Raw genomic sequence first — 20473 nt, 5'->3', positions numbered from 1 at the left:
CACAACGACAACGACCCCGCTCACACCGTCTTTTTTGTGAACCGATAGCTAACCAAGGCAAGCACCTCGACTCTCAAGGCTATTCCGGCGAATACATCGACATAGAAGGAACCTATTTTGAAAGCTTTTAAGGAATTGTAACGATTAGTTTAATAAATTTTTTTAAATMAACTTARTCTTATTACTTTTCGGACAAACCCTGYAGGCCACCTTATGACTAAAAATTGTTCAAATCCAACTAAAACTGCTCAAGCCTYTAGGTACCGGATATTTGGACCCCGTTACAGAAATAATGTGTATGAAAAATGGGTCGCATCGGGTTAATAGTTCACTTAGGCCCYATATATCCATTATAAAGTTTTTCGAACTTCCGGGTGACAGCGTGTTTTTCTTATAACGGCACATACTTGTGCTTCGAATGAATAAAATCGGCTGAAAACTCCTAGACCCATGTAACCTGCAAACCTTATGTACCTGAAGGTACTTTCCCGGCTTTAGTCGTTACAAGTTGCAAGAGTACTCGTATTAAATGTTCGACTGTGCCCAAACTTAGCTCTCCCTTACTTCTTTGGATTAGTTTKTTCTGATATCAAGGCAGACCTGCCACTCAGCTGTCCTTCAATATTTCGTACAAGATTTACTTTCATTCAACTCAAGAACCAGCCAGCTATGCATATGTCTATAATCAKACATATGTATTTGTAAAAAAAAAATCTACTTGCGCGGTGTTTATCGAAAGATTTAATCTATGAAAACAGCCCACAACCATGTGTGTACCTACTTCCGTATGCCAGCTGAGCCAAGAGTTGGCACTTCATTGGCGGTTTGCCTCCCTCTCAAGTATGCTTTAGCGATAAAACTACGAATATGGCAATACTGGTGGGATATGCAAGCGTACATTTTATGCAATACACAAATGATTATGCCCAGAATTTTAAGCCAAATATTCAATAATAATTACGCGAACTTTGAGTGAAGTGCGAAAATACAAAATTTACCTTTTACACTTAACTAATGCATGCATGTGGGTTTATCAGTCAGCAAACTTTGTATTATATACAATATATGTATACTTGCATGTATATAATATATGTATATACATAATATATAGTATGTATGTATATATATAAAATATGTATATGTTTTATGAAATTTCGAATAGTCAAATTGTGTTTTATTTTTAGCTCGCTGTTGTATTTCACTGTGAAACGCCATTTATGGGCAAGCCTTTTCTGCAAACTCAACCAAGTGCCTATTGTTTCGATTGATGTATATATGTGAGTATGTATTCATCAGTTCGGATCGCCAAGTGTTGATTTATCGCGCATGACGCATTTTTATTCGATTCCATACAATTTGATTCGCTTGATTTTTCAAGCGATACAGGTGTGGGTGTCACACTTGGGCATGTTCGATAGGCAAAGTGGCTGTACCTTACCACTACATGCATGCATAGCTAGAGAAGCGACAAGTTCCACGTTTTCTGCAAATTACTACAGAGCTTCGAAGTTGAAATGCGTCCGAGAAGTAATAAAATAAGCATAACAGTAAATGCATTAGCATTTATTCGTTCTGTCAATGTTGCAACTAAACACATACACAAGTTTGTGACTGTGTGCAGATCCATAATTTGTCTATAGAATAATGTTTGTGAATGCGCTCAACGAAGACATCAATATTGAAATTCTGCTTAAGTGCATCGAATTGAATATTAAGCAATCGCGTGGGTGCGCATTCTGATGACAAAATAAATAAATACATAATCAAAATATTTGTGAGAAGCAAAAAGTTCATTTCTGCTTAAAACGTTTTAGCTAGCGAATTGTCAAGCCAGGGATTTTTGTTTGGATTTATTTATTTACAGTACATGTACAAATTAATAATTAGTAAATAATAATTTTTCATACATAAAACCACGAACTTAGATGCTTGTTAGATATTTCCGCAAATCTTAAATATAGGGTAGTCGAAATTCGTATTTCTAAACAAACTTCAACTTTTTCTCTTTATATTTATAATGAACTTGAATGAACMAAATATGTACCATTTTGGTAGACCACTTTTGGCCATTTTTTCGCTAGAGACATTATTCCATCACTGTAAAACTTTTTTAGCTTCTTGGCACACTCTTCTCTTGAAGACAACCTTATACCATTAAGGGAACTCTACATTGACCGAAACAAATGTAAAGTCAGGGCTATATGGTGAATGCATCAAAACTTCCCAGTCAAGCTCTCCCAGTTTTTGCCGAGTCATCAGAGATGTGTCTGACCTAGCGTTGTCTTGATTGCAGACGAAGAACTCTCTGCTGTTCAGTTCTGGCCATTCTTTTCGATTGCTTGCTTCAATCACATCAGTTGTTGACAAGAAAATGTAGAATCAATCGTTCGACCAGACTTAAGCTTCACATAGTGGAGGCATCAATTCTGGCTTTGCGTTCATTTGTTGMKCCTCACCACGCTTGGACCATGATCTTTTTCGCATATTATTGTCGTATTTGAYCCWCTTTTTGTCTYCTGTWMCCATTCSCTTCAGAAATGGTTCGATTTCATTTGGTTTCAGCAAAGTATGGCAGATGTTAATTCGGTCCATTAAATTTTTCACAGACAATTCATGWGGTACCCAAACATCGRGCTTSTTTTTGTAGCCAGCCTTTTTTAAATTRTTSAAAACCGTTTKATGATGAATGTTAAGTTTCTTGGCGATGTCATGGCTGCTTATGTGACGTTCCTGGTTAGTCTTGCATCTTTCGCATCCTTCTTTCTATAGTCAAATTAATTTTTGAGAAAATGAAATAAACTTGCATTATTCCAAACATTTATAAAAATCTCAAAATCTACCTCTAATTATGCAACAGAAAAATTAAGTTGTAGAGTAAGTTACTATGAATGTGTTGAACATATATATTGTATTATCCATTTAATATTTTCACGCATTAWATGTTATAATATTTACTTTAAGTAGCCTTTCGCTCCTGAAAGTTATAAAACCATCTGTTTTTGTTGCAATTTAAATTCCTACGCACGCAATCAATCTTTATCCGGAAGTCAACAAAGCTCCCACTCTGCGATGTACTTTGCATAARTATATGTATATACATATGTATGTACTAAATTTATGAATATTTGTGTGCATGTATGAGTTGATTAAAACAAATGTGTCTTTGCTTGCATTAATCCATTAATTCAAATTAAAAAGACATTTTTCATTTTTTCATTTCAGAAAATCTGCAACACTGCACTCGACAACCTCTAGGTATGTATGTATGCTTATAAGACTTATGGCGGTGTTAAGTAGCAATTACTGGCACAAAGCCATTAATAATAATAAAAGCGACCTACGACCACAAAAGCTAGTATGTAAATCCTTCAGAAAAAACATCAGATAATATTAAATATATTAAAAAAGCAAGTAAGGAAGAGCTAAGTTTGGGTTTAACTAAACAGTTTTTACTTCCGTAACTTGCACTCTTGTCTACCGGAAGTCATGAGCTGCTTGAACCATATGTAAAAGAATTGCTTCTGGCCACTTCTAAGTGAATGRCGGCCAGATAATATTCCTGACTTRCAYAAACATGACTCCATTCTCCAATTGGGTCCAGGCGATTTTTCACCGGATTTTGTTCATTACCAAATAACACATATATTGATCCATATAGGTATGCGGTGTAATCACACGTTCACCGATATTTTTGGACAAAAGCCTAGGGGCTTGAACACTTTCGGTTCGATCAAAGATACTATTCGTTCAAAGTTGTATACTGTTATATTAATTGACTCCTGATTTGTATACTGGGGAAGACGGTTCTGTAATGTCACACTGTAACATAGAAATGTAACAGGAATGTCAYGAACCAAATTTGGTTGAAATCGATCTGGCGGGTCTCGATATATTTTAACTCAGYCTCCAATTAAGGCCTCTTATACCATCTGGGTGATAAAATTCAACGTYTCTGGCGTATTTAATTATTGATTTATCGCGCTTTTTGTAGTTTTTAACAGTACCGTTATGGCGAATGATCATCCGATTTCATCCATTTTCATATTGTCGGTAGGAGTTGTTATAATATTTGTACTCAGCAAATTCCGTTCTGGTAGCTTAAGTGACTTAGGAGATATTAAATTAAATTTATTACAGGGCGGTACCACGTCCACCTTTTGAAATTTTTTTTCACACAGGTACCACTACGATCCCGATGCGATGCTATGTATTAGTTGAATATCTTAATTTAGTACTTAGTTACGGTACTTTATACATTTTCGGTTAATAGCGTTTTCTGGGCGTGACAATGGTCCGATTACGTGCGTCTACAAACTCGTGTTTTTTTTTGGCCAAGGAACGCGCGTAACGAATTTCATGAAGATATCTCAATTTTTACTCAGGTAACAGACATTGATCCTTCAATTTATTTRTCAGCTACATATGTATGTATGTATGTATATGYCATAGCGATCCGATCTTACTCGTAGAATGGCATATCTTGTCAAATRAAAAAAATTTCATGCAAAGACTCAATTCTTAACGGTAAGTTTAGCGCTGTGTGCTATAGTAATCCCATTTGGATCCGCAAATTATCTGTCACGCTGATCATTTATACGAGTATACTATAATACGTTCTTTATAGAGTATCCGACGTTTCCGTCTGTGTGTTACAGAGTTCGTGGCAAACTTAAATACCCTGTCAGGGTATGCCAATTTACTAACATACATATGTGTATTTACGCGATTGGTGGTAAGTGTTATGTTTCGCACTTGCTCRCCTGCTCGGTAGCCGGAGCTCAAACGAATTCCACACTGAAATTAACAGCCTGTTTGTTGCCTTTCGCGAAAMTGTTTGTCAACAAGTTGCAGCAACATTTGTATAGCCGTTTATGTTTGCAATGACAGCAGTTTATGTTTCATATTCTAAAATACATACATATATGCTTATTGCTTTGTTGCTGCTGGCAAATTTCCATTGTTTAATTATGTTCGSTTCGTTATTGAACTGTTAAATATGCGCCGATCCTTTGCTGAACAGCGAAATCGTGCTGAAAAGTTGGCGCACACATCTGATGCATGGTTGCATTCGCGTGCATGCGTCTGTATGTGTGAAACATGCCTGCATGCCAATGCGTGTCAAATAAAAGTCGTACAACATGACACCGACGGCATTTGTGTGCCGCATTTACAACATTCGATTTTCGTTTTTTTTATGTGTTTTTGCAATTTTGTTTTGCTTTGCCTTCATTGCAGTTTGCATAAATTGCTGAAAACATGAAATCAATTTATGGCGAGAAATCAATTTGAAGCATTTTTTTTTTCTATTTTTTCTAAGCAGACTTACGTTGCAGAAACAACAAAAAGTGTTGTAATAACAATGCAAATTCTAGCAGCCTTTCATGTTCTCAAATCGTTCTACAATAGAATATTTTTACAGGCGCTGTCGATCAACGAAAGTATCACTTATCATTGCTTGTCAATTGTTGCAAGCCAATAGAGGCTAATTACGACAAGCGAAAGGAAAATCGTAAAACATGCAAATCTAAATCAAAACGACCTCAATCGATCTACATCCTTATACATATGTACATTTGTACAAACACAACACAATTATATATGTATGTAATCACTTACTGACGCGGGTAGAATTTCACTCTCTTTTCACTGGCTGCCGTTTGAAGTCCAGTGCTAGCAGATCCATCTCTCTGGCTGAAACATATTTTATTTATACACTTCATTCATACAACGATGGTTTGTATGGCACTATGTATGTATGTATGTGCGTGTTTAGTAGATAATTTACATGTACAAAGTTAATAACATCCAATGATTTACTTAAACTAAAAAATACATTTCTAATGTAGATAACTATTTATAGTAACGATAATAATCAATTTTCCTACTTCATGAACTAATTTCATTAATCAAACTGTCCTAGCAATCTTATCGTCAATCAGGGAACAAATTGGGTGAGCCTCTCATTCTGTTGTCGWAATATGACTGTCAGTGACAATTGTCTCATCAAAATAAACATTCGTKCTTAGTATATCCTTGTCTTTCTGAAGTACATAAGTTCAATTCAGCGATTTTTACGACGAGTAAAATTATACCACCTCAAAGCAGGTCAAAAATCAAGGTTATGTTGACAGTTTTCTGGGATTATCGAGGTATGGTGTACTTCGATTTCTTTCTGATCCGTCAAACTATCAACAAGGAATAATATTTGAATTTTATGCGTCATTTGTGCGAAGTTATTCCTAAAAGGGGGCCGACAACTCTTCGCTCATGCACAACGATAAGGCACCGTCGCATACTGCATTGATTGTTCGTGAGTTTTACGCCAAATTTTTAACCAACATCATGACACAACCACCGGGTTCGCCGGATTTAGCTCCGTGTGATTTCTGGCTRTTCAGCAAACTCAAACGTCCGCTTCTTGGAAACCGTTTTGAGTCAATTCAAGACATTAAATGTGAATCGCTAAATATGTAGTGCATTGAAGAATATTACGGAGCTTGACTTTAACARCTTTTTCGGGGACTGGAAAAAMCGTTSGTACAATTGTACTGGGGTCAAGGTGGATTACTTTGAGAGGACGACATAGATTTCGAAAAAAACATTAAGAATGTTATAATGTTGTTGTCGTTTGTGTTTAACAAAACTCAACATTATAAAACTTACATACAAGAAAATATGAGAAAAATTATGCGGAAGTTTTAATAAAAATCAAACGTTGGGATATCTAGACTTACAGTCAGCAAAATGTTCTGCTCTACTCATCCCTCAGCAACAATAATGTCGAAAAATTTCTAGTTATCGGTACAGTCTATCGGTGGAAATGAATTGAAAAATAAAACTTGCGCTAAAGTTAAGTATTTCTTCAAAACTAACTCAATGATAATACATGATATCTATCCGTATTTAATCCAAATTTGAATAAGGACAAGGTGAAATATTCAATGATCCTCCAATACGGCAGTTAATTATTTGAATATGTAACTTTTATCCAGGTTGCGACTGTTCCGGAAGTTTGGAAAAGTTTTATGCTGATAGGCGAAAATTTCCTAGATAGCACCAGATTATGTGAAATTGTGAAAAATATGCTGGCAAGCTTTTAGCTCAAGGAAACCTACAAAATTATAGTTAGAAACATAGAAAAAGGTTTCACCAGGATCAAAAATTGGCCACATGATGGCTGAGTAGTGCTGATCAGAAAAAAAATATTGGCTACTGAAAAATTGTGAAAGAAATGCTCATTAAAGGATTTTTATTTAAAAAAGTTTAAGTTTTCAAAATCTTTTTCCTGTTTCTTTTTAGGATTAAAACATATTTCCTACCAGAATGTTATCAGAATTTCTTAAAAATCTTCTTTGAAGCCATTTATTCAGTTTCATCTTTTATTTCAGTTATGCATTTGAAGATTTTGCTTTGATATTTGCAATAATTTCGATTTAATCCCTTTTATGACTAAGCGCCTGTTAGCATTAGTAGCGAAATTACAGATTCTCTTGCCAAAGTTTTATCGTTTATTCGTAGGAGTTAAATACCATTAGCATTGTTCAAGGTTGTCGATGCTGTGCTGCCATGATTAGCTTCAAAGACACAACTAATAATATGATTTGAACACTTTTAGACATTAAATGAATGATTCTATCTAAAAGTGACAGCACTTAAGTAATGTCAACAACAACAATCGCATGAATATTCGCACTGAAGTTGTGTGTGGTAGCAAGTTGTAGTGGCAACAGCAGTCGAAGCACTCACATCAATCTACAACAAGCAAGCTAAGATTAATCCAACAATCAGCAGAGATGCTTGAAAGATGCGCTTTTCGCACAGTAAATCGTTAAGATGAGTGAAGCGCCGCACAGTGAGATATTTTGTCGAATATATTTGTAAATATAGTAATACATAATTAATAAAATTATCAAGAAACCTACAAAAACAATAACTGCATTAATAATTATGTTAACTATCAAAAGAGTAAAAAATATTTCCGATTTTTTTTTTCACTTATCACGAAACCCAATCAATTTTGTTGTTGCTTTGTTGTCTATTTAGACGTTCTATTACCACTGCCTCAGGTTAGATACGCCAATGAGCCACGCATAGACCGTTTTYGGTCCTTTGCGATACCAGAWGGAGTTCAGTTACGAGGKCCAATAGGTGTAGACATCATTTAGGTTGCCTGCGCTTAACGCGAATTTTAACAGATCGATACCTGTTCCAGTGTGTCATACCGAGGGGAACCCAGATGCTTACAGCGTAGTCTTATTCAAGGTGGGACAAATGCTCAAGATATGCTCCAATATTGCCCTGGTGYCTTGCTCTAGACATTTCCTGCAGTCTTTTCGATCTGTCGGCCCCATTCTACGAGCGTGTGTCGCCATCAGACAGTGACCACTTAGTAATCCGATCATGTTGCTACAGTCTCTTCTATCGAGTACCATTAGGAATTTTGTGGACTTCCGATCTACCGTTCACCACTTAAATTTTATTTCACCAAATATTTCATCCTCTACGCCCGCTGTGCGCGGCTGATGCTCAATCTACGATGGCATACGCAATCACATGTATTTAAAGTCTGTGGGGCTAGAGTCAAATGCTTAATGGAGTTGAGTGGGTGTGAGAGTGGGCTTCGGCGTAAACGAGTGCGAATTTGAGTAGAGATGGCGCTGTCAGCGCTTTCGGCGGTGTAGATGATCGTGTACAGATGCAGCTGGTCATACGAATAATCATGCAAAGAGGAAAAGAAATAAATATTTTAAATTATTTAAATAACTTTAACGTCTCGAGGACGTCAACCGAGTGCACATGTGCATACGAGTACGAGTGACCGGAGCAGAAGTGCATAAGTGACTAGCAAATGGGGAATTGACAAATTCAGCATTGCCACAATTTAATGAAGTAATTTTCATAAACTTGTATTTACGCATAATTTGCCAGCAGTCGCAGTCTTTGCGMYTATCAGTCGAAGGAAATCAAAGCAAGCGCGTCGAGTGCAGGACGGCCGCCGCCTCGACCCGATTCGCGCGACAACAAAGCGCAGCCGTTGTGCGCGCCTGCACTGCTCAGACGCATCCGTCGCACGCATCACATTACGCGCTCGCCTCCCKCTCACCCTCTCCTCCCCAGCGCCGTTATGGTGTAGTGCATAATCAGTTGCATTGACCTCAYGACTTCTAAAAATGGTCAGCGATTGGCACCTCGCCCGCCGTTGCGATTGTGCGCCAGCATTTTCGTTTTGCTTTTCGTTGGCGATTTCTCTTTATGCGCGTTGTTTTCATTGTGATTTTCAGTGAATTGCACTGATTCGCGCGCTTAAGTGCACTTGAATTAAATATTTAAGATGCCCGCACATCTCAATAAATTCGTTAAATTGCTGCGCTGTTGTTGCGTTGTATGCGTCATGCGCGCATGCACTCCGCCGCCACCTCCCCTCCGCTCGTTAACACTAACAAGTAACGTTTATTTTGTAGTTTTGCGATCTCTTTGTTGACTTTTTACTTTTACTTACGCGCAATTGTTCCCATCATTTAGCGACGCTACACAAACACCTTGCCGGTTCGGCGCCACCGCGCYGCTCCTCTGTGACCTGCCCATTTTTATTTTTGCTCATTCAATTACACTTTTGTTTATGGGCATTTTGTGGCGTTGAAAAAAAAGACTTTAAAGGAAGGAATGAAAACAATGTAAACACRAAATGAGCGAAAATAAATTAAATCTCCGTCCAAATCGGTAAAAGCGGCGTCAAGTTTAATGGGTAAGGTGGACGAGTTGTTTGGCTGCCGTTTGGCGGTCAAGCTGGGCTGGGCTGCGGCCTGTTGCGTCTGCGCCTGCTGCTGTTACTTTGTTGACAGTTTTTTCTATAYAACATTTTTACCGATATTTGAGCGTCAGCTATGTACATATGTATGTGTGTTTGTATATATTTGTGTAAGGTGACGCACAATGCTGTCGGCATTATTGTTATTATTGCYTACAGCGTTTTTTGCAATTCTCTTGAGTCTTGTTAATATAATTGTTGCTACTTTTTTGTTTCATGTTGTTGGTGTTGATTGGTTGCAGTAACCTTCCTACATGCCTTTTACTGTTGTGCGCGTTATTTATGTTCAATTTAGATTATATGTATTAAATGTCAGCGCCGTAAGAGGGTAGATAGCTGTGACAAAGTACATAAACGCTTGTTAATAATTAGTAAACAGCATATGTATATTTATATGTAAATATATATATTTATGCRTTTCTGTGAGAACAACTTCGGTTCMAATCTTCAAGGAAGTATCTTGTGCTATATTGTGATATAATAGCCCCTACCAACAAGCCTAGAAGTGAGGAAGCTAAATCTTTTGAGGTCTCGGACAAACTAGACTGTGCTCAAACACCAGTGAAGTGAATATTATTATATATATTTTATATGGTAAGAGGGTAAGTACTCGTCAAAATTCGTGAAAGAATTTTTTAGTGAACAAGATAAAAATAAACTATTCACTATTCCTTGAGCAGTTTATGATCATACTTGGAACACACAGAACACTCTGTCTGGTCTYAGGAACCTAACATTCGGGGGCAGAGAGATGGAGATGACTAATATGGTCAAATATCTTGCTCTCACKCTGGATTCGACTCTGCGGTGGAAGCAGCATGTTGATCTGACCATAATCAAAGCTACGAAGGCACTGATGGTGTACAATCGGCTTGCTGGTAAATCCTGTTGTTGCAAGCCAAGGATTGTCAAATTGTTGTCAATTGTTATCACTTATGGAGCGGTAGCTTGGGCTCCGAAAGCTTCGCAGACGTCGGTAGAGGTTCAACTATCGAAGCTGCAACGACTCGCCTGTGTCTGGATGTCGGATGTCTTGCTGAAACTCACCACGCTGCAGCTAGTAGTCGGTCAAGTAACCAAACTGATACAACTCCAAATGACAGCAGAAGGGTTTAGCAGAGGTAAAGTAGTCTCTTCCCAACACAGGAATGAGCTAAGTGGCATAATACCGCTGGCTCTTCTCCCTAGGGATGGAATACCAAAAATGTTAACTTCACCAGAAAGTTTAAGATCATCCTCAGCAGTAAAGTCGAACGGAACGATTCCGCTCTTACGCTACTGCTTAGGGACAGTGCAACCAAGTAGTAAACTGCCGATTCGAAAATATCAAGAAAATTCGCACAGGGGTCGCAGGAGCACGCATAAAACTTTCCATACCTATGGGTAGTTTTCCAAGTATATTCCAGGCAAACGTCTTTGCTATAAGTCGCAATGAAAGAATGGCTATACTAAGCGATATTCAAGCGGCACTCGAAGCGATTTCTTATTTGGGTGCAAGGTSACAAAGTTATAAACGTAAATGAACTGGCTGATGAGTWTGCCCGCTCCGCAGTATCCACCAACATGGTAGGACCAGAACCTTTCATTGCGGTTGGTCCCCACACCATAAAGGAGCTGCTCCCAAATGATGAAGCAGTGTGTAGGGCAACTATTCCTAGGCATGCGTCATGCCTTAATGCTAATGGGTGGTTACAATTTTAAAACGGTTCAAATATGTAATCAACCTCCCTARGGAAAAGTTCAGGCCATTGTCGCCTTCTACACTGGTCGTTATAAGCTCAAGAAGTACCCACTTAACAAGGGATTAGCTTCTTGTGTGAATTGCCGGCGTCTGAAACACCAGAACACCTGCTAATCGACTGCACAGCAGTCTGTTTCGGAGAAAATCACATCGCCTCAATAGCACCTARCAGTATATTRCAACTTGTCAATTTTCTGGAGYTAGTTGAGACGTTGTGACTTAGGAGAGGGCAAAATAGAACCAAGGTCAGGGTGCAATCTAATTTAATCTAACACCCAGCAGAAAAGGTCGAGACCCTATAAAGTACATGACATATGTATGTAAATAACTGATAACATGACGAGCCCATTTAGCCATGTCCGTCAGCCCATCCGTCAGTATGTGCGCGAACAAGTCCTTCAGTCTTAGAAACGTCGTCTGTAATTTTTACATTTTATTTGACAACATCTATTCACAAAATTTGGCATGGAATACCATACGATCTAATATAACGCTAAGTTATCGAAGAAATTCTTTCGATCGATTTACTATCTCATGGATGTAGCTGTCATAAAAACGGTATAACCTGCTAAAAATTACATCGAACCATTATAGCAACTTCAATATCATAGTCAATATGAAGAAATATATATTTTTTAAAGCTCTTTGGTGCTATAATAAATGCAGATTGTCACTAATGCCTATAAGTGATCCCTTATAATCCACCGTTATAGCAAAATGAATTCAACAAGGCGCCAGTTYGTAAAGAACCCACAGACACTAATTGATTGTCTATTCACCGCCTTCATAACGTTATCACATTTTAATTTATATTTCCTTCAATGAATATGCATCTATTCTGCATTATTATATATTTTACAACTGTCATCTAGCAATGCAAAGGTAAGTAGAAAATGTTAACAACGCAATGCCGCTGGCACACCTTAAGTTGTTGGCCAACCACATGTAAATATATACTATTTTATTGTACATATTATATGTACTGTATACACTTGAGGTTGTGTACGAAATACAATAATAAAATAAATAGTAAAAGTGTGAGTGGGGAGGGGAGTGGAGGATGGGCGGCGTTTGTAATAAAAATAACGCCAGCCGCTGGCTACTTTTCGCCATCGTACAAAAATTCATACATATATACCCAAGTGTTGTTGTTGTGTTTTAACTGCCTGCCCAGGCGCCAMACATACAACCACCAAAGAAAGATGAAGTATACAAGTGCAACAGCTAATTTTGTTTTCTCTTCTTGGTTATAAAATMTTTAAAAATACTTGTGGTCTATTTTTGCTCCGCACTTCTTTAGGATGGTGCTGTTACAAGTAAAGCAAGGCTAATACAACAACAAACGGCGCATTAACAAGCGATCACGCCTCAGGTGATGGCGCGCTGAAGCTGCTTTTTTGCCGTAAATCGTTGTAACGACGTCAACATGAGGGCGCTGACGTACGCGCGCATGAGCACGCGCATGCGCACGCGTAACACCGACACCAACACCAACGCCAACTGACAAAATAAAAATGAAAAACTGACTGCAAAAGCAAAGACTGTGCACCTGAGCAGCTRAACAACAAGATAACAACAAAATGTAACAACAACAAGAAATCAGTTGAAACGACCTTGCGCCGCTTGCACAGACGGTAGCTGAGCTTAATTATATACAACGAATATCTGGCGTTTACACTTTTACATACATACATACATTTATGCTTTACAGAGAAGTAAGACGGTATGCGCATGCGCCAAAACATTTGCCAGCGCACTTGTAATTTTGTGAAACTGCAAAGAGGCGTGGCAGTCAAATAAGGCTTGTCCATGCACCTAAATGCATGTACTTTTAATTTGCAATATCCGCTGAAGATGCAAATAATACAAAAAAGCTAGAAATTCGTTTTTTTTTTTTTTGGTCTCAAACCCTTCTTTAAAAGTGCTTCTCGGTTCAGAATATATAATATTTTTAGATGCCACTCATCGAATTACATGGCGCTTTCACTTCTGTTCTGCTGGCGTATTCACACTCTTTTATGATTAAAATAAGGTTATGTCAACACGCTAACCTCACTTTGTCGGAATTTCATTTGTTAAAAATGTTTAGCAAAATCAATTTGTWAAAGAGATGGCAGAAGAGCTCTCGCGAGTCCGTTCGAATGATTTTGGTGGATATTTTGAGCATAAAACATGTTCCTGCTCGACTCGTCCCGATAAAACTGAATATTTTCAAAAAGAGTACGATTATGATCCAATGTAAAGCCAAAAGTGCAATAAATATTATCGATTAACCACCGTATCCAACAGATTTTGGCACTCCGTGGAACCCATTTTCAGTCGATCGAAGATAAAAGTTCAAAAAATTCGCTGAGGAGCTGAAGTCCATCCCCAAAAGTGTTTATGAAAAGTGTTTCGAGGACTGAAAAAATCGTTGGCATAGGTGTATCAAAACTGTTGGGARTTTCTTTGAAGKCGACAAAATAAMTATTTATRAAATATAATTAAATATTATTCGTTTTATTTRCAATTTCCGGGTACTGTTTTGTCACAATGTATAACACAAATAAAAAACTGTCTTGTTTCGTAAAAAAATCGATTTTTGCCTTAGTTTCTAACCCTAAACTTATCCAATATTATCACCATTAGCACAGTTTTTCCTACTGGCCTTTGGCAATTGAGAAAAGTGTCACTGCTAATTAGTCGTTTTACATTTTGTGCTCCATTTCTTGTTGAACGGCTTTTATTTGTTAGTCAACTAATTTAATAGCTTTATTTGCAATCGTTTTTGTCGTCGCACAAACAAGTTGACAAAAGAATTCATCTCGTTTTGCGTCATAATGCAAGCAATTAGCTGATATTGAATAATAAAGTTGTAATTGACAGGCGCATGCCAGTTGACTTTGACCGTGCCTAATGTCATCCGCTCTTGCTCCCTACCTCCAGCGCACTGCGGCGCTTTGAAACCCTACATTAAGGTGTGTTTGCCTGCATTAAATAGTAAGTCAAGTAAGTCAAGTAAGTTTTATCAGAATATGTCTACTAATTAAGCACTAAATTATATATAGTCAGARCGGTGCTTTATACGGACGCGTTAAAAACATTTATATCGATTTATGTGAATCATTTGTGAACAACAAGCCCCAGAGTATAGTTGGAATTGAAAATTGGAGAGGCGTGTTCTAACGCTGTGGCAATCAATAAAACAGATGATTTAAGCGACAAACTCGAATTTGCAGCCTCCCACCTGGCCTCTGCACGTGCTCGCTGTGCTTGGGTAATGCGCTTCAATGTCTGTGTGTTCTGTAATAACTTAACAGCTGTGCAATAAATTTTTCGAAAATTATGTTCCATCTTGAAAATTGCCAATCAATTTTGAATTCTGAATAAATGAAGTAAAATTATTTAACCGACAAATAATATTGAGCTATGCACTTCCAAGCGAGCGGCGTTGTTGGGCACTGTATTCCGCTTCCTACATTGCAAATTAGCAATCTATTGCTAATAAGTGTACTACAGCCCACACTGAGCAAACAAATATGGATATATACGCACGTGCATACATACATACACAAACAGGAAAGCAAATATATGGGCTTTAACAGCGGAGCGCAGTCGTAAAAGTCGCATTCTTTTTAGCGAGAGTCTTCTAAGCTTTTATACACACTTTGTGAATTTACGCTGCATTTGACTTCTGTTGACACACAATTATTATATGATTATTATATGCGATAGTAAGATATATACTTACTTGTATACACATACACTAATAACACATGCGAGTTGCTCAAATAAAGTTTGATGAGAAAAAAATATATAATAAGATTTGACAGACGTTMGCTTTAATATTAATATTGACTGTGACAATGATTTTAGCTGCTGTTTCTTAATTTTTATAAAAAATATAAAAAATTATCAATATTTCCTCTCTAAGCCGAAGTAAATAKTTATAAATTATTCACAAATATTTTTTTTTGTAGGAAATAAATTGAAATTAAATATTGACTTTTAGTRTAACAATAAGTTTGACGTAACGATTTATTCCTCATATCGTCACCTAAAATGAAAAAAAAAACGTATCAACAAAAAAAAGGAATTGAATTTTTTATTGCTTACGGTTCACTGCGTCATATTACATACATATATGTACATACGTAAAATAAAATGTTTAGCTTCTGCTGTCAGATATAACCAATGGCCATTTTGTAACTCATATATAACCATTTTTATAACCATTTTATAACCAAAACGCAATTTTTTTTCAATATGAGTAATTTCTATTATACCATTTTTCATTCGCCTGTAAACTTATGAAAAGTGATGTTACGTTATTTTGCATTTGGGTGACGATATACATATGTAYGTATGTGAATTTGTAAGTGCTTACAATTTCACTTTAATTCCAGTTATTACTCGCTTTCATAAGCATGTATTACTTCTGTCACTAAATTAGCTGATAATTAATTAACTGCAGTTGCAGTCTCAGTTAATTTGGACGCGCCTCTCATTTATTTTTGCTCATACGCAACACGCCCAAAACAATGAATGAAGTCTTCAAAGCACTGGTAATGGTAGGAATGCTTTTAGTATTTAGCTCCCAAACACCAAGTTTCAACAACAAAAAAACTTTAAAAAGTAATTTATATTCTCTGCATGAATCCAAAAATAAATCAGCTGCTCTTATAAAGCGGTATTGTTGCTCACTTGGCAAAATGCATAACAAAAAAAAATAATAATGTAGTAGTCAACACATTAATGCTTCCAAGCGAATCGAAAATGCCCGTTATAAACAAACTTACGTATATGTATACCTAAAATACCTACTACAAAGCCAACAAAAAGTGTTACAAGAGTATTAAGACCGTAAAAATYGTCCAACAATTGAGTCGTAAGCGTCAATGACAGTTGTCAACTAATTTATTTRAGCGACACAATATTTACAAATAAACATACAAACACACGCCATGCAACTTCGTTCATTATTCAAAAGTCAATGGAGTATTTTATTCCTTTTTTTTACTCTAGCATTTGACACATAATTTCAAAGAAACTTATATAGATTAAGTTAGGAAGGGCTAAATTCAGGCGAATCCGAATATAAATTTCTTGAAACATTTGTGGAAATATATATGTAATTTAAAGTCTCAGCCAGGTTTGACAATAGTTATTTCAATTTTTATAGCTTGCTGCTTATTTAACGGGCAAAGCATACTTTTCATGACAACAGTCAATTTGGAACAGGTCAATAAAGCATTTAGGGGTAATACCTACTTGCGAATCAGAAAACCCTGCATTTTTATGGATTTATATTTGAAGAAGCACTCTAGTTAGTAAATAAAAAATTTACCTTTCCAGAACTTAATATTCTTTAATAGCTGGCAATTCAGTTTGAACAATTTTGGACTATCTTGACACAATAACCGACATCCTGGAAGACCGCCGTGAAAAGGTGTCGAGTAGTAAGACAGATCAAATCTAGAAACCATACATTTTATTATAACTCTAATACTACAGAAGAACGAGTAAAAATTTCGATTTTGGACGCAATGACAGCTTTGTAAAAAAAAACGTTTTTAGAATTCAGAGTGGTTTAAAATTATTTGTCATTACTTTACTGATAAAATGGGATCCATTTCGAGGTCCCCTACTTTTTTAAAGAAAAATGCAGAAACTTCAAATTTAATAGAGAATTTTTATTATCAGGCGGAGGAACATTCTTTGGCATTTATTTTTTGAAGATTGTCTCTTTCAATGGTCGATCTTTGAGTCCAATTTTTGACGACTCGATTTCGACGAGTAGCTGTCGAATGACACGCATGATGTTTCGCTCCAAGGTCTGAATCAAAGTTGGATTGTTCGCATAGAATATAGATTTTAACGGTGTGATCTCRCGATCTAGGAGGCCAATCGTCCGGCCAAAACGTGAAATAAWTTGTTCAATGAAGTRTTCTCTCAAATATMCATTGATTGATGCAATGTGTGGGRAATAGTGCCGTCTTGTTGAAACCAAATGTCGCCGAGATCACAAGCTTCAATTGCAGGCATCAAATAGTCGGTTGTCATGGCGCGATAACGTTCGCCATTGGCTCACAAACAGCTCTTTTATTTCTTCAGGTTCCTCTTCGTTCCAAACAGCAACTTTGCTTGTTTGCATACCCATTGCGCCAGAAATGAGTCTCATCGCTGAACAAAATTTAAAACGAAAACACTTCAAGAGCCCATAGAGTGGGTCGAAGTCGCTTGGAAAGGTCAGGGGGCTTCAGTATTATATTATATTCAGATATTGATCCTTAGAAGTTATCAACGATTACTTTCGAATAAATATCCAAATTAGAAGAATTCTCTACACACATACACACGTCCATATACACCAAAGTGGAAACATCAAAGCGTTTTATAATAGTTTCTGAAAATCAATTCAGTGAGTTAAGGCTTATGAATATGGAGCGACTTACGGCGGGCTGACTTAGTTAAGTAATTCTCRATCGTGACTTTATAATAAGTGCACAGTTGCATATAAATTATAGATTAATTAATAAATACCAGTAAATACGTGTTTTTACGTTTTTATTAAATTATGCGATCAAGTTGGCGCCACAACTWTTTATTGAAGTTTAAAAATGTGATACACTTTATGCACGCACTTTGTACGTATGTATGTGTGCATGTGAGTTGATGTTTTTATATTGTAAATATTCATGAAATCTTTATGATTTGCGCACATATTAATGTGCATATATAAAAAGGAAAGCAATATAATGGGTTTTAAATGCTCACTCTACTAGCAAAAAGCAAAAGGGATAATTCGATGAGAAAAATGTGCTATATTGACTAATCAGCTAAAAAGATAACAACTTCACCAAGCCAACTTAATTTTTTATTTGGAAGAGGGGCGTTGCTTAAGTGTAAAATATTGCTCAATGTGATTGGGATTTAGCAAGGCAATTTCTATTGAAACTGCTGTAAGCGTGTTTGTGCAACATGTTTTGTWAAACCGCCACCGAAAATAATAACAAACAAATTTTTTATGATCATAAAAATGAACTGGCTTTTGGCAAATTTTTAAAAGCGAAATATTTTAATTTATTTAATATTCAAATTTTTCCAAGAGACTAAATGGCTATAAATATACAGCAAGGGTATAAAGTRGAGAGTGATAATTATTGGGCATTAGCATGTTAGCAGGTACGTTGAAGTGGTGTCGCTTCAGGTGATCTTGATAAACAGTTTAGCTCTTTTACGCTGAACGAGATGAAATAGCTTCGGAAATTTATAGGAGTAATCAGTACAAAAGAATATATACTAAGACATTTTATGTTAAACTTTTAACAGTCCGCTCGAAATTGTTTTCAACSAAAATTTGGTTCTGAATACAAATCGCCGCAGTGTATTAGGTCCACAACTTCGCTTCCGCCGTTTTATGAATTACACAATCCAGTGATAAGCAAGCAAAATTGCTGCWTTTGGYACAAATAGYAATCTGAAGAGATTCAAGAGCTGCCATACCATGTAGGAAAAACAACGGTTTGGTRTGGTTTGTGGACCGCTTTAATCATCGATCCATACTTYTTCAAAAATGATGCGTTATCGCGCCATCATAACCGACTATTCGATGCCTAAAATTAAAGCTCGCGATCTCAGCAACATTTGGATTATTTATATGAAGTACTATATCAGACTTGGAATTCCAATATATTATTAAAATTCTAAAGCTAGGAAATGTGAACAATACAGAAAAAGTTCCAGTCAATCAGAAATTATTTCTTTTATAAACACAACTCTGGAATTGGTGTGAACGCCTCGCTCTGAAAACTTTACATACCATATTCAATAAATAAATTAATAAGAATGTGACAAGGCAACTTAGCCCTGATAAGTCTAGCCAATAAAGTTTGTATAATATTAGTCTTGGTCTGTACGAACATATTTACAGTGAAGCAAAAAAGTTTTGGCACAGACGTTGTCTTTGCTGAAAAGTATATTCAAAATTGAATTGATAATTTTTTTAACCAACTTTTCGAAGAAGTGTACATACATATAAAAATGTATATCGTATTAAGCAAAGAAATATTCCGTTATTTCGTGAGAAACGCGAAATGAACAGTTCTGCATAAATTGTGAGCAAGTTAAAGCTTTGAAAAAAACTTTGACCCCCAGTTAGTTTGTACGTAATACTTTACACAAAGCTGCTTATCATTGACGAGTTTAACGACGAAATTTAATGTTAATCAAACGGAAAAATTCTGGAATAAGGTAATATTTAGTGACGAATCAAAATTTAATACGTTTAGTCCCGATGGTGCCCAAAAAATTTGGCRAAACCRCAATAAAGAGCCCAAGAAAAATAATATAATTAAGACTGTGTAACATGGCGGCGGTAACTTAATGGTTTGGGGGTATATTACAGCATCTGGTGTGGGAAATCTCGTTTTTAGTGACGATGAAATGAATAAGCACTCATATTTGAAAATCTCAAAGAAAAGTTTAGCTTCAAGCGTTGAAAAGTTGGGCTTAAGTGGGCAGTCGTTCTTGTTTCACCAAAACAATGATCCGAAACATGCGTCATACATATATTGTGCAAGAAGGGCTTATGCAATTAAAAACACCTCCGCAATCCCCAGACACTAACCCTATAGAGAGCACAATATACCTAAGGTGCAATCCTCATGTAATAATCTAATATTTGGCATCAAATAAAAAAAAATTCGAACTCTCCATATAACATCGATGGATGCACTTAAAGAGGCYATACGTACAGAATGGGCAAATATAACTCCTGAGCAGACATTTAACCTAGTTGGAAACATGYATCGACTTTTAGAGGCAGTTATTCAGGCCAAAGAAGATTTAACGAAATATTATATTGAAAAAATCGGATTCAAAACAATATTTTTCATAAGTGTGCCTAAACATCTTTTATGTAGAATCTTATATTTTTAATATAT

At 36.4% G+C, this 20473-nt stretch overlaps 1 protein-coding gene across 1 annotated transcript in view; it reads left to right on the top strand.

Annotated features, from left to right (window-relative positions):
- LOC108970847 (formin-J) overlaps positions 1–20473 on the top strand; it is a 77585-nt gene that overhangs the window by 30167 nt on the left and 26945 nt on the right. Inside the window, exon 2 of the mRNA XM_018936506.1 lies at positions 3223–3255. The gene's annotated coding sequence lies outside the window, so the exon portion shown is untranslated. The remainder of the gene's footprint in view (positions 1–3222; positions 3256–20473) is intronic.

This window comes from Bactrocera latifrons, unplaced genomic scaffold, assembly GCF_001853355.1.
Source record: "Bactrocera latifrons isolate USDA-ARS-PBARC rearing strain unplaced genomic scaffold, ASM185335v1 scaffold_310, whole genome shotgun sequence".
NCBI classification, from domain to species: Eukaryota; Metazoa; Arthropoda; class Insecta; order Diptera; family Tephritidae; genus Bactrocera; species Bactrocera latifrons.
This window is presented reverse-complemented; position numbering and strand designations above follow the sequence as displayed.